The sequence below is a fragment of the Colletes latitarsis genome, chromosome 8, assembly GCF_051014445.1.
Source record: "Colletes latitarsis isolate SP2378_abdomen chromosome 8, iyColLati1, whole genome shotgun sequence".
NCBI classification, from domain to species: Eukaryota; Metazoa; Arthropoda; class Insecta; order Hymenoptera; family Colletidae; genus Colletes; species Colletes latitarsis.
The window spans coordinates 290,035-304,650 of NC_135141.1; positions in this window are offsets into that span (position 1 = coordinate 290,035).

Below are 14,616 nucleotides of genomic sequence, written 5' to 3' on the forward strand. Positions count from 1 at the left end.
GTTGTCTGAAACCGTGTTATATGAGACCTAACCCAGAGCCAGTTCACTCGAAAAGGGAGGGGAGTTATGGTCCGAAAACTTATTAAAAACGAATATTTTTTTGTAATTCAATGACAGAATTTACCACACAGTATTTGTTTAAATAAGTAATATATTTAACATAACAGGAAATAATTAAATAAATATGAATGAGCGCAAGCAGGCTGTTGCAGCTCGTAATGCAAATCAAAACGTAACATACGAGAAACGTCGCGAGAAGGCGTCCCCAAGACGAAAGAAACAAAACCGTCAACGATGTGAATGACGCGCATCTCAACGACCCATTTTATATCAAACACATATAGATCGCTTTCTCACATTCTACATAAGCAATTTAATTTTTCTATGTATACAGGGTGTTCGACCACCCCTGGGAAAAATTTTAATGGGAGATTCTAGAGGCCAAAATAAGACGAAAATCAAGAATACCAATTTGTTGATGGAGGCTTCGTTAAAACGTTATTAACAATTAAATTAAAAAATTTCAAATCGTTTTGGAAAAATTATTTTCGGTTGCCAATTCGGGGGTCAATTACAATCATTTTTTATGAATACACATATCCCCGACAATCCTACCCTCCTTCGAGAAAAAAATTCGGGTAGGTGGTGAAATTTCTCGGCGAAAAAAAAATTTTTCAAATCGTTCTAAAAAAATTATTTCCGATTGCAAGGGTCGATTATAATCATTTTTTATGAATAGATATACCCCGGAAATCCTACCCAGTTTGGAGAAAAAAATTCGAGAAGGTGTGAAGTTTTTCAACAAAATTAAAAAATTTTAAATCGTTCTAAAAAAATTATTTCTGATTGCAGGGACCAATTATAATAATTTTTGGTCGATAGACATACCCTCGAAATCGTAACCATTTTCGAGAAAAAAATTCCTTACCGAAAATATAATTTCAGGCGAAAAATGCTTCCCGTAAATTTTATGTTTGAATCTTTAAAACACCATAACTTCTGAACGGATTGGACGATTTTAATGTTAAAAAAGCCAAACGCCGCGTATTTTAGTGTAGAATATGTAACAATTGTAAAAATATTGGAAAGGTTGTTCCTTGGCCCCGTAATGTTAGAAAACCCCCATAAAAATGGTCCAATTTTCAACTTAGATAGCCATAACTCCTATAATAGTGAATATATTTCAATGAAACTTTTTTCTCAAGTAGAGCCCATAGGTACCTACAAAAAAGTATTAAACAACTTTTCTGTAGGACGTCAAGCGAAATTATTAAAAATCAAAAACGAATTTTTAAGAAAAATCAACAGGGGATAGGTAGGTAGGTAGGTAGGTGCCTAAATTTTGTCGGCGAAATTGAAAAGTTTCAAATCGTTCTGGAAAAATTATTTTCGGTTGCGGAGGTAAATTATAATCATTTTCGGTGAATAGACATACTCCCGAAATCTTACCCACTTTCGAGAAAAAATTCAGTATTGGCGGAACTTTAAACGTTAATAACTTTTTAACGAAGCCACCATCAACAAATTGGTATTCTTGATTTTCGTCTTATTTTGGCCTCTAGAATCTCCCATTAATATTTTTCCCAAGGGTGGCCGAACACCCTGTATATGTATGCATGTATGTATGTATGTGTGTATGTATGTGTAACAGAAAAGAAAAAAACAAAAAAACACAAAAAATATTATTTTAATTTAACGCAACCTTAATTTAATAAATTATAATTTCTAATAATATATTTTTTCATGTAAAGCCACTATATTTCTTTCATTATTCTTTCGCGTCATTACTTTAAGGTAATTTAGGTTTTAAATATGTTAAGCAAAAATCATGTTATCCAGTGCTGTACAAAGTTTTATGTTTTCGCAATTTTCTTATCGTGTTAGAGCGAAAGCGTGTTATAGGGGATATGATGCCGTGTTGTAGGGGACAAGCATCCCTGTATAGGGAAATTCTCTTTTACAAATGTCGACGGAATCCCGACGTAACACCTGTATCCACGAGTTGTTATTAATGAAGTTGAAGGTAGACGATCAACCAAGATTCACACGTAACCAGTCTTCCGAATTCAAGGACACTTCAATTTGGCGACAAGCATGGGATGCTGCTCACGAAATACACGAAACTTTCGTCGTGAGAGTAGCACGTGAAATTTACTTACATAACCTAAATCGAGCACGTACTCTACCTCACTTACGGGCACGAACGTAAGGCGATTTATACAGTCGATATCGCCGATTTTTACAAAAGGTAAGTTTTAACATTTAAGTAAACAAAGCCTCTGTAAGTTTTATTTTCCATACTTCAAAAGTAAAAATAAATGCATGAAAAAAGAAAAAAACGTTCTTGACAAGTCCTATAAAATACTTGAGTTCAGTTTGTTCATAATTCATCGGTAAAAGAATCTAACTCTATAACAATCCGATACACAAGATATAAAGTCAGTTTCTCCTTTCATTATTAGATGCGTTGACTTTAATTTTATAAATTATGATGATAAGTATGATGATTTTACAGAAAGAGTTTATTTTTAATATTAAAGATTTCCTATATAAAGACAAGAAGGATATTTTTACCAATATCTATCTATCTATCTTAATATTCTTCACCCACTTGGCCCACTTACTTTAACGAGTCTGAGTAAATCATCAGTACTATCAGTACTATCATTTATTAATAAAAATAATAGTTGGATAACATAGAACTTAATATTATTAGTCACACCACTAATAAAATGAATCTGCGATTCCATATCCAAAGATATAGTATAAGCTAGAAAATTCAGATTATTCAAGTTACTTCTGTCACTCGTCAAATTTTTTATGAAATTCTATGCTAATTCATGCTCTTTAAAATATAATTATAATCTACTGGGACTTTTAGTTAACTTATGTTTTAATAAATCAATAATCAAAGTATCTATAATTAATATTAAAATCAAATAAGAGTAGTCGAAATAGTATTAATATTATCAGTCTCTGATATTTAAATTTTATTAAATATTTTAAATCTGTTATCACCTTGTTCAAATAATTTATTACTAGCTTTGATAAAATAGATTTTGGGATGGATTTTTTAAGAATGGAATAAAAGGAATTCAGTTGTGAATTTTTATGAGGAATAAAGGGATATTGTTATACTATCAACATGTATATCGTTCTTTAACTTGCCCATTTAGATATTTATATACTTGTATAAATATAAACCCACACTAAAATCATGTAAATATCTAAATCATTTTTAAATCTATGATTTGGAAAATTTTAGGGACTTGGAACTTATTCATCTTTTATCTTGCAGTTTTATCACACTTTAGAAGATAAAAATCATAATAATAATTTAATTTATTTTGCATAAAAACAGTCCTCTTCGTGCCTTTATATTTTCATTTTCTATGACCAAAAATTCGAAATTCGTTTCATTTTTACAAAAAAAGTGATTGGGATGTCCCCCAATCACTTATAAGTATCATTTGTCGATTATCTTAAATATCTTATTATATTTTTTCTATACTAAATTTTCAAACCTCTTTACCTTGATATCTTCTTTTTCATGTAATTTGAATACTTTTCTAAAGTAATCTTTTGTAAAATGTTCTGTTAATCTAAATTATCTAATAAATCTATATCAGAATTAGTTAATTCTGTTGTAAGATAAGTGAAAAATCAATGAAGACGAAGTTGCCAATATCAATTAAGTCAACTACTTTTGGTAATACATTTGGTTAAACATTCTTTCTTATTTTTTATCTCTGAATTTCGAGATTACACAGATTAAAAAAATTTGTCTCTCTTTATTATTGTATCTATTTTTTCAGAGGGTAAATAGGTTCGTCATCCCCTTCTTCATTTGGCTTATCTTCATTTTCTTTCTTTCTCTATTTGAAATTTGAAAAGTCTATCCTTCTTTTATTAACTTAACCCAGACCTAACCAGACCACAATTCATCTTTCATATATTACTTCTAAATTCTTTCTTATTAATACTTTTCTGTATTAAAAAGTAAGTAGTCTTTCATGTGATGCTTATTCAACATTCTTACTACAGCTTGGTGTTGTTGTTGTTTCTTTTTTTTACCAAGAATAAAGTTATTTAAGAAGTTTATGCAGAAAATTTCACGTGAAAAATTTATTTTCTTAGAAAAGTACAACGTAGAACTACTATATATGATATGTTGTTTGTTTATAAAATCATCAATAACTACGTATAAATATGGAATTATTCTATATTCTAACATTTTTCAATAATTGTATTAACCATATATCCAAGCTAACCAGTTTAGCCAGCATATGGACTTCTTTAACAGTTCTCCGTATTCCTTCAAATAGCATGTCATTAGTGTTGTACGCACTGCATCTCATATTATACGCAATTAATGTGACTTTTATACATATTATGCAACTGTATTATATCAACAAAGGGTGTAGAAACCCGTAAATAAATAAATAAATAAAGAAGTATTAAAAAGAGGGTAACGTGGAACTTGAAATGATTTTTTAGTTATTTTCTTTGGATATTAAAGTAGATTTCATTGGATGTAAGAGTAGATGTAATTGGACAGTTAAGTATTTTTTATTATACTGTTAAAGCAATGTGTTTTAAGGGGAGGAGGTTTAAACACCTCGCCTAACCTAACCTCGTCCGGATCTCGAGGGAAGGAACGCTGGGCAAATGGAAAATAATCGGTGCAAGTTGAATTTATTTTCGCTTAGTCGCCTTATACGATTAAGCCGTTTATTTCTTCTTAAATTTTACTCTTAATTACAATAGATAGAAGAAAATAATTTTCTAATTTGTTGATGGCGACTTCGTTAAAAAGTAATTATTCCGTCGGTAAAATGCGCAAGATTTCGGGGGTAAAATGATTGTAATTGACCCCCGCAACCGCAAATAATTTTTCCAAAACGATTTGAATTGAATTTGTTTTCCCGTCGAACAACCGTTTTCACACCTTCTCGAATTTTTTTCTAGAAAGTGGGTAGGATTTCTGGGGTATGTCTAGTCACCAAAAATGATTGTAATTGACCCCCACAGCTAACAATATTTTTTTCAGAACGATTTGAAATATTTTAATTTCGTCGAAAAATTTCACACCTTCTCGAATTTTTTTCTAGAAAGTGGGTAGGATTTCGAGGGTATGTGTCATTTGGTCACAATTACCAAAAATGATTGTAATTAACCCCCGCAACCGAAAATAATTTTTCCAAAACGATTTGAATTGAATTTTTTGTTTCTCTGTCACCTAATTAGATTTTCGGTAAGGAATTTTTTTCTCGAAAATGCGTAGGATCTCGGGGGTATGTGTAATGACCAAAAATTATTGCAATTTACCCTCACAACCGAAAATAATTTTTTTAGAACGATTTGAAAAATTTTTTACCTCTTGTTTTGTAGTTGTTCCTTCCGATCCATAGGATTTAAAAGATTTATGAAAAATCTTTTAAATGTTTCATATAAATCTTGGCAAGAATTAAATTTTCTGTAAAAAAAAATTAAATAAATTTGTTCTCTGCCTTCTCTAGAAAAGAAAAAATTAAATGAGATGAAATCTTATACATTACATGCTTACTTAAATCGCATTGAAAACGAATACCACAAATGTTTCAGAATAATCTGCAAAATGGTCTCACTCGCAAAGGGTTAATTGAGAAATAAATGTTTGGTAATTGAAAACAGGTAAGCAGGTTATTAACCAGCTGTTTTTTTCGCTAAGACAAATTGAAAACTCGGTTCTAACAAGGAAAAGTTGGAATGGTACCCGGTTTTGGGTTAGGTTTTACTTTAAGATATGTATTATTAAAGTTATTACAGGTACTATTTTCAGAAATAGAACTATATTCTATTCACCACTAATCAGCGTGGCCGTGAGTGATAAGGTGTTTGCCTGCAAGTTCGAGCTTCTTCTTTTGCTCTGCAGATTCGAACCCTGGTAGAAGAAATCTTTTTTTTATTTTTTCAATCATATTTTCGTACAATCATGTACACATAACATGTGACATTATATTTTTGTATGCCCTTCGAATATTTCTTTTTTTTTAAGTTGAATTTAACCAAAATTACATTTATAACATAATATGTTATTTTCAATGTACGAAGTACATGAATCTGGATGGTACTTTTCGTAAAAACAGTCAAAACATAAAAATTTCAAGCACCACGTGCATCTAACGAAAGTTCTGTTTTCACAGAAATTACAGAAATTATTTTCTATTTAATGATGATGATGGTGGAATGGAATGACCGCTTCATTTACATTGATAAAATGTGAACGATTTTCGGATAGTCGTACCTCGTACTTTTTACCTTATACTTGAGGTAAAAAGGGGTATAACCGGGTAAAACAGTTTTATGACATTACCTGCTAACTCATGTTACTGTTCTGATGAAAATGAAACGCTATGTTTTGTATTCGACTATGTCCTTTTAAAATTTTTAATCCAACCCATACTTTGTATTAAACTGGTAAACGGGATCACTTTTCTTTTGTGGTTTAAACGGTTTGGTGGTGCACGTTATTAATTTTGATGGATCGATACAATTATTTTTTTATGCAAAGTTAAGCCAAATCAAACTAGTTAATATATATTTAGTTCGTCATAACAAATTGATAATTATACGGTTATCTAAAAACATATCGAGGAAAATCATTATTAATTAATTTCTGCAACTATTAATTCTACTACTAAGTTTTGTTTATGTTATAAAAATAAGATAATAACTCTTCTTATTGAAAAATCCCACAGCGTGCACGATACTGGCAAAGAGTGGATTCTCATTTTAATTTATTAATTTTCAATCTTAAACTATTGATTTTGAAAAATCGTATTAATAATATACATATGTTACGCTCACATATAAGAATAATAATAAGAAAAAAATTTCTTTTTTTTTTTCAATAATTAAAATATGATCAGGGGGTTTTAAAACCCATTTATTTTCGTAAAATAAATTTTACAAAATTTCTTTTTCAAACTACTTACGTACTTTGCTTATGTGCGCCTACATCGTCATGTGCGTCGGAAAGTAAAAATGCCTGGGCAGTCAGTCGAGAATCTCGACTCGAGATTCCAAATCGTATGCCGTTGACGGGAGGTCGGATTTCAGTTGTTAAGAGCGAGAAGGCAAATGTGAGCCTTTCTCTCTCGACTCTCACGAGGCGGTCCGAAATTACTTCGGGCAGCGTCAGTTTGCCTTTGTCGACTTTCCGAAACATTACGAGCTCACGTACGCGTGAGAGAGCACACTATGCCTTCGGTGCACTTCTGGCACCTCTGATTTCAGACACTTCCTCTAAACCAATCAAAAAACTTTTCGAACAAAAGTTACACAGAAATGACAACACTTGACAAGAAATTGCAATAGTAGAAATTAGCAAAACAGTTTTTATTCAACAAAAAATCAAGGTCGTTTCAATTTTTTTTTAACAAAAATATATAATTTTAAATATATAATCGATTTGTTTGTTGTATCTTTGTATTCTCTTTAAAAAAAAAGTGTAAGAGGTCTTAGGTCGAAAATTGACTGGAATTCTTTAGAAGCTATGATTTTTCTTCCGAATTCCCATTCACGCGACACACTGTCTCCGCTCCGCCGCCCCCGGAGGAGGATTAAACTTCATTAAATAAACGAAATACAGTTTGAAACCCTCCTATAACACGGTAGATCGGTTCCTATAAAATGCCGTGTTGTCTGAAACCGTGTTATATGAGACCTAACCCAGAGCCAGTTCACTCGAAAAGGGAGGGGAGTTATGGTCCGAAAACTTATTAAAAACGAATATTTTTTTGTAATTCAATGACAGAATTTACCACACAGTATTTGTTTAAATAAGTAATATATTTAACATAACAGGAAATAATTAAATAAATATGAATGAGCGCAAGCAGGCTGTTGCAGCTCGTAATGCAAATCAAAACGTAACATACGAGAAACGTCGCGAGAAGGCGTCCCCAAGACGAAAGAAACAAAACCGTCAACGATGTGAATGACGCGCATCTCAACGACCCATTTTATATCAAACACATATAGATCGCTTTCTCACATTCTACATAAGCAATTTAATTTTTCTATGTATACAGGGTGTTCGACCACCCCTGGGAAAAATTTTAATGGGAGATTCTAGAGGCCAAAATAAGACGAAAATCAAGAATACCAATTTGTTGATGGAGGCTTCGTTAAAACGTTATTAACAATTAAATTAAAAAATTTCAAATCGTTTTGGAAAAATTATTTTCGGTTGCCAATTCGGGGGTCAATTACAATCATTTTTTATGAATACACATATCCCCGACAATCCTACCCTCCTTCGAGAAAAAAATTCGGGTAGGTGGTGAAATTTCTCGGCGAAAAAAAAATTTTTCAAATCGTTCTAAAAAAATTATTTCCGATTGCAAGGGTCGATTATAATCATTTTTTATGAATAGATATACCCCGGAAATCCTACCCAGTTTGGAGAAAAAAATTCGAGAAGGTGTGAAGTTTTTCAACAAAATTAAAAAATTTTAAATCGTTCTAAAAAAATTATTTCTGATTGCAGGGACCAATTATAATAATTTTTGGTCGATAGACATACCCTCGAAATCGTAACCATTTTCGAGAAAAAAATTCCTTACCGAAAATATAATTTCAGGCGAAAAATGCTTCCCGTAAATTTTATGTTTGAATCTTTAAAACACCATAACTTCTGAACGGATTGGACGATTTTAATGTTAAAAAAGCCAAACGCCGCGTATTTTAGTGTAGAATATGTAACAATTGTAAAAATATTGGAAAGGTTGTTCCTTGGCCCCGTAATGTTAGAAAACCCCCATAAAAATGGTCCAATTTTCAACTTAGATAGCCATAACTCCTATAATAGTGAATATATTTCAATGAAACTTTTTTCTCAAGTAGAGCCCATAGGTACCTACAAAAAAGTATTAAACAACTTTTCTGTAGGACGTCAAGCGAAATTATTAAAAATCAAAAACGAATTTTTAAGAAAAATCAACAGGGGATAGGTAGGTAGGTAGGTAGGTGCCTAAATTTTGTCGGCGAAATTGAAAAGTTTCAAATCGTTCTGGAAAAATTATTTTCGGTTGCGGAGGTAAATTATAATCATTTTCGGTGAATAGACATACTCCCGAAATCTTACCCACTTTCGAGAAAAAATTCAGTATTGGCGGAACTTTAAACGTTAATAACTTTTTAACGAAGCCACCATCAACAAATTGGTATTCTTGATTTTCGTCTTATTTTGGCCTCTAGAATCTCCCATTAATATTTTTCCCAAGGGTGGCCGAACACCCTGTATATGTATGCATGTATGTATGTATGTGTGTATGTATGTGTAACAGAAAAGAAAAAAACAAAAAAACACAAAAAATATTATTTTAATTTAACGCAACCTTAATTTAATAAATTATAATTTCTAATAATATATTTTTTCATGTAAAGCCACTATATTTCTTTCATTATTCTTTCGCGTCATTACTTTAAGGTAATTTAGGTTTTAAATATGTTAAGCAAAAATCATGTTATCCAGTGCTGTACAAAGTTTTATGTTTTCGCAATTTTCTTATCGTGTTAGAGCGAAAGCGTGTTATAGGGGATATGATGCCGTGTTGTAGGGGACAAGCATCCCTGTATAGGGAAATTCTCTTTTACAAATGTCGACGGAATCCCGACGTAACACCTGTATCCACGAGTTGTTATTAATGAAGTTGAAGGTAGACGATCAACCAAGATTCACACGTAACCAGTCTTCCGAATTCAAGGACACTTCAATTTGGCGACAAGCATGGGATGCTGCTCACGAAATACACGAAACTTTCGTCGTGAGAGTAGCACGTGAAATTTACTTACATAACCTAAATCGAGCACGTACTCTACCTCACTTACGGGCACGAACGTAAGGCGATTTATACAGTCGATATCGCCGATTTTTACAAAAGGTAAGTTTTAACATTTAAGTAAACAAAGCCTCTGTAAGTTTTATTTTCCATACTTCAAAAGTAAAAATAAATGCATGAAAAAAGAAAAAAACGTTCTTGACAAGTCCTATAAAATACTTGAGTTCAGTTTGTTCATAATTCATCGGTAAAAGAATCTAACTCTATAACAATCCGATACACAAGATATAAAGTCAGTTTCTCCTTTCATTATTAGATGCGTTGACTTTAATTTTATAAATTATGATGATAAGTATGATGATTTTACAGAAAGAGTTTATTTTTAATATTAAAGATTTCCTATATAAAGACAAGAAGGATATTTTTACCAATATCTATCTATCTATCTTAATATTCTTCACCCACTTGGCCCACTTACTTTAACGAGTCTGAGTAAATCATCAGTACTATCAGTACTATCATTTATTAATAAAAATAATAGTTGGATAACATAGAACTTAATATTATTAGTCACACCACTAATAAAATGAATCTGCGATTCCATATCCAAAGATATAGTATAAGCTAGAAAATTCAGATTATTCAAGTTACTTCTGTCACTCGTCAAATTTTTTATGAAATTCTATGCTAATTCATGCTCTTTAAAATATAATTATAATCTACTGGGACTTTTAGTTAACTTATGTTTTAATAAATCAATAATCAAAGTATCTATAATTAATATTAAAATCAAATAAGAGTAGTCGAAATAGTATTAATATTATCAGTCTCTGATATTTAAATTTTATTAAATATTTTAAATCTGTTATCACCTTGTTCAAATAATTTATTACTAGCTTTGATAAAATAGATTTTGGGATGGATTTTTTAAGAATGGAATAAAAGGAATTCAGTTGTGAATTTTTATGAGGAATAAAGGGATATTGTTATACTATCAACATGTATATCGTTCTTTAACTTGCCCATTTAGATATTTATATACTTGTATAAATATAAACCTACACTAAAATCATGTAAATATCTAAATCATTTTTAAATCTATGATTTGGAAAATTTTAGGGACTTGGAACTTATTCATCTTTTATCTTGCAGTTTTATCACACTTTAGAAGATAAAAATCATAATAATAATTTAATTTATTTTGCATAAAAACAGTCCTCTTCGTGCCTTTATATTTTCATTTTCTATGACCAAAAATTCGAAATTCGTTTCATTTTTACAAAAAAAGTGATTGGGATGTCCCCCAATCACTTATAAGTATCATTTGTCGATTATCTTAAATATCTTATTATATTTTTTCTATACTAAATTTTCAAACCTCTTTACCTTGATATCTTCTTTTTCATGTAATTTGAATACTTTTCTAAAGTAATCTTTTGTAAAATGTTCTGTTAATCTAAATTATCTAATAAATCTATATCAGAATTAGTTAATTCTGTTGTAAGATAAGTGAAAAATCAATGAAGACGAAGTTGCCAATATCAATTAAGTCAACTACTTTTGGTAATACATTTGGTTAAACATTCTTTCTTATTTTTTATCTCTGAATTTCGAGATTACACAGATTAAAAAAATTTGTCTCTCTTTATTATTGTATCTATTTTTTCAGAGGGTAAATAGGTTCGTCATCCCCTTCTTCATTTGGCTTATCTTCATTTTCTTTCTTTCTCTATTTGAAATTTGAAAAGTCTATCCTTCTTTTATTAACTTAACCCAGACCTAACCAGACCACAATTCATCTTTCATATATTACTTCTAAATTCTTTCTTATTAATACTTTTCTGTATTAAAAAGTAAGTAGTCTTTCATGTGATGCTTATTCAACATTCTTACTACAGCTTGGTGTTGTTGTTGTTTCTTTTTTTTACCAAGAATAAAGTTATTTAAGAAGTTTATGCAGAAAATTTCACGTGAAAAATTTATTTTCTTAGAAAAGTACAACGTAGAACTACTATATATGATATGTTGTTTGTTTATAAAATCATCAATAACTACGTATAAATATGGAATTATTCTATATTCTAACATTTTTCAATAATTGTATTAACCATATATCCAAGCTAACCAGTTTAGCCAGCATATGGACTTCTTTAACAGTTCTCCGTATTCCTTCAAATAGCATGTCATTAGTGTTGTACGCACTGCATCTCATATTATACGCAATTAATGTGACTTTTATACATATTATGCAACTGTATTATATCAACAAAGGGTGTAGAAACCCGTAAATAAATAAATAAATAAAGAAGTATTAAAAAGAGGGTAACGTGGAACTTGAAATGATTTTTTAGTTATTTTCTTTGGATATTAAAGTAGATTTCATTGGATGTAAGAGTAGATGTAATTGGACAGTTAAGTATTTTTTATTATACTGTTAAAGCAATGTGTTTTAAGGGGAGGAGGTTTAAACACCTCGCCTAACCTAACCTCGTCCGGATCTCGAGGGAAGGAACGCTGGGCAAATGGAAAATAATCGGTGCAAGTTGAATTTATTTTCGCTTAGTCGCCTTATACGATTAAGCCGTTTATTTCTTCTTAAATTTTACTCTTAATTACAATAGATAGAAGAAAATAATTTTCTAATTTGTTGATGGCGACTTCGTTAAAAAGTAATTATTCCGTCGGTAAAATGCGCAAGATTTCGGGGGTAAAATGATTGTAATTGACCCCCGCAACCGCAAATAATTTTTCCAAAACGATTTGAATTGAATTTGTTTTCCCGTCGAACAACCGTTTTCACACCTTCTCGAATTTTTTTCTAGAAAGTGGGTAGGATTTCTGGGGTATGTCTAGTCACCAAAAATGATTGTAATTGACCCCCACAGCTAACAATATTTTTTTCAGAACGATTTGAAATATTTTAATTTCGTCGAAAAATTTCACACCTTCTCGAATTTTTTTCTAGAAAGTGGGTAGGATTTCGAGGGTATGTGTCATTTGGTCACAATTACCAAAAATGATTGTAATTGACCCCCGCAACCGAAAATAATTTTTCCAAAACGATTTGAATTGAATTTTTTGTTTCTCTGTCACCTAATTAGATTTTCGGTAAGGAATTTTTTTCTCGAAAATGCGTAGGATCTCGGGGGTATGTGTAATGACCAAAAATTATTGCAATTTACCCTCACAACCGAAAATAATTTTTTTAGAACGATTTGAAAAATTTTTTACCTCTTGTTTTGTAGTTGTTCCTTCCGATCCATAGGATTTAAAAGATTTATGAAAAATCTTTTAAATGTTTCATATAAATCTTGGCAAGAATTAAATTTTCTGTAAAAAAAAATTAAATAAATTTGTTCTCTGCCTTCTCTAGAAAAGAAAAAATTAAATGAGATGAAATCTTATACATTACATGCTTACTTAAATCGCATTGAAAACGAATACCACAAATGTTTCAGAATAATCTGCAAAATGGTCTCACTCGCAAAGGGTTAATTGAGAAATAAATGTTTGGTAATTGAAAACAGGTAAGCAGGTTATTAACCAGCTGTTTTTTTCGCTAAGACAAATTGAAAACTCGGTTCTAACAAGGAAAAGTTGGAATGGTACCCGGTTTTGGGTTAGGTTTTACTTTAAGATATGTATTATTAAAGTTATTACAGGTACTATTTTCAGAAATAGAACTATATTCTATTCACCACTAATCAGCGTGGCCGTGAGTGATAAGGTGTTTGCCTGCAAGTTCGAGCTTCTTCTTTTGCTCTGCAGATTCGAACCCTGGTAGAAGAAATCTTTTTTTTATTTTTTCAATCATATTTTCGTACAATCATGTACACATAACATGTGACATTATATTTTTGTATGCCCTTCGAATATTTCTTTTTTTTTAAGTTGAATTTAACCAAAATTACATTTATAACATAATATGTTATTTTCAATGTACGAAGTACATGAATCTGGATGGTACTTTTCGTAAAAACAGTCAAAACATAAAAATTTCAAGCACCACGTGCATCTAACGAAAGTTCTGTTTTCACAGAAATTACAGAAATTATTTTCTATTTAATGATGATGATGGTGGAATGGAATGACCGCTTCATTTACATTGATAAAATGTGAACGATTTTCGGATAGTCGTACCTCGTACTTTTTACCTTATACTTGAGGTAAAAAGGGGTATAACCGGGTAAAACAGTTTTATGACATTACCTGCTAACTCATGTTACTGTTCTGATGAAAATGAAACGCTATGTTTTGTATTCGACTATGTCCTTTTAAAATTTTTAATCCAACCCATACTTTGTATTAAACTGGTAAACGGGATCACTTTTCTTTTGTGGTTTAAACGGTTTGGTGGTGCACGTTATTAATTTTGATGGATCGATACAATTATTTTTTTATGCAAAGTTAAGCCAAATCAAACTAGTTAATATATATTTAGTTCGTCATAACAAATTGATAATTATACGGTTATCTAAAAACATATCGAGGAAAATCATTATTAATTAATTTCTGCAACTATTAATTCTACTACTAAGTTTTGTTTATGTTATAAAAATAAGATAATAACTCTTCTTATTGAAAAATCCCACAGCGTGCACGATACTGGCAAAGAGTGGATTCTCATTTTAATTTATTAATTTTCAATCTTAAACTATTGATTTTGAAAAATCGTATTAATAATATACATATGTTACGCTCACATATAAGAATAATAATAAGAAAAAAATTTCTTTTTTTTTTCAATAATTAAAATATGATCAGGGGGTTTTAAAACCCATTTATTTTC